Genomic DNA, 2,009 nt, shown 5'->3' with positions numbered 1-2,009 from the left:
CTCAGTGCTTTGAGGAGAGGTCTGGAAACGGAGACTGCATACACAGCACTAACGAGTACCGTCTTCTTAGGAAACACAAACTGTCCTCCTACAAGAGCGACTACGGCTACCTCAGCTGTCTCTGTCGATGATAGGCTTCCTCCAGATACTCCAATTCTTAGCCCATACCTCTCCCAGTTTAGCAGTTGAGGTCTGTCTCCTTGTATCAGGAACAGTTTCTTACTGGCTATGTTAACGTCACTCAGACACTCTAAATTATCTGTATGTGTGTGTATCAGGATAATACAAAATAATTATTAATAAAAATAATATAAATACATGCAGGAATTCCCACAGGATTTTGGCATAGTGCTCATGCAGCTTCTTGTCAGTGGACTGTAAAGTTACTCAAAACGTGGGCCTAAGATCCTGTACTAAAGTACAGGGTTATCGGTCAAGATTTATCAAAAATGACTAAGAAAAAAATTCACATTTTTATAATTTTTCCTGATACATATACATGTTCTTATGTCATAAATAATAGAGTAAATGAAAGGGATTGAAAACTTCCGCGTGGGCGTAGCAATAATGCCATTTGATTGTATTGTTGCTAAGCAAAAAAATTGCTGACTAGGCGGTTTGTTACCTTTTGACCACAAAATTCTTGATTTTTTCATTAAAATTAGAATAACTCCAAGAAGAGTGCTCTGATGAAAAAGAAACTCAACAATCAAGGAGTTCAATGTTTTGCACTGTTAATTATTATTTATGTGATATTTTTTAATTAATATTTTGAGTGTTATAGCGCTTTTGCCCATAAAATTGCTGTTTTCTCCCTCTCATGAAGACATTTGTAGCTAAACTCTAAAAAGCTTGTCAGAATATAAAAGAACTTTCAATTACCTATGGAATGATATGAGGCAACACTAGAATAGCAGAAGCATGAAAGCTGTAGAGGCGGAAAGGTGTCAAAAAAGACGCCGACTTTGTGTACCCATAACTGGTCAAAAAACAGCTCTATAGAAACAAAAACCTTGCTATAGGTAGCCATAAACTTTCTATGTGGAACAGAAGATATATCATGAGCAAGCGCTATCTAATAGTCGCACAATATTACTTCGAGATTCTTTCTGCACAACAACTACTGTGGAGGAGATGGGGAATGCAGATAAACACGGACGTTGCCAACCAGGTCACCAGGGGTGACGAAACCCGCATCACTGGGCGGGAACGGTAGTTTCCAATCCCTTTCATTTACTCTATTATCTATGCTTATGTTGTCCATTAAGTTTGAGCCCATTCTAATCAAATTTAGATTTTTTATGAATTTTTAAAGTTGCTCACAAATCTGGCTAACGACCCAAGGCTAGCCTTTGGTCGTTGGCCATATTTCGTCAAAAATGGCTAAGTGACAATTCTCCATTTTTATAATTTTTTCTAAAACACATACATGTTCTTAAGTTGTGTATCAAGTTTGAGCCCATTCCGATCAAAATTAAATTTTTTATGAATTTTTAAAGTTGCTCAAAAATCTGGCCAACGACCCAAGGCTATAAGTCTTTGATCTATGGCCAAATTTTTTCAAAAATGGCTAGGTGAAAATTCTACATTTTTATAATTTTTTCTGATGCATATACACATGTTCTTGTATTGTGTATCAAGTTCGAGCTGATTCCAATTAAATTTGAATTTTTTATAAAATTTTAAAGTTGCTTCAAATGCCATCTACTGTATTGTAGTGCTTGTCAGCTCATGAAGCTCATGCTGTTTAGCTGCTTTGTGGGAAACCCTCATATACATGAAGGAGTGAGTACACATACTCAGTTTTGTTTATACAATGAAATATTTGTGGGTTAAGGAAGTCAATTAATGTCTACTAATGATAACAAATTCCAAAGCTTATAACAATGGTATTAAAATTACTATGTACATGTATCTCTTACCCATTGAAGGAACAATATAATCAAACTGAATACCAATATCTTTGACTGGCTCTCTCTCCTTTAATTCCTTCTCATTATCTTCTACAC

The sequence above is a fragment of the Amphimedon queenslandica genome, unplaced genomic scaffold (genome assembly GCF_000090795.2).
Source record: "Amphimedon queenslandica unplaced genomic scaffold, v1.1 AMPQUscaffold_12509, whole genome shotgun sequence".
In the NCBI taxonomy this organism is placed as follows: domain Eukaryota; kingdom Metazoa; phylum Porifera; class Demospongiae; order Haplosclerida; family Niphatidae; genus Amphimedon; species Amphimedon queenslandica.
Note: the sequence above shows the minus strand (reverse complement) of the source record.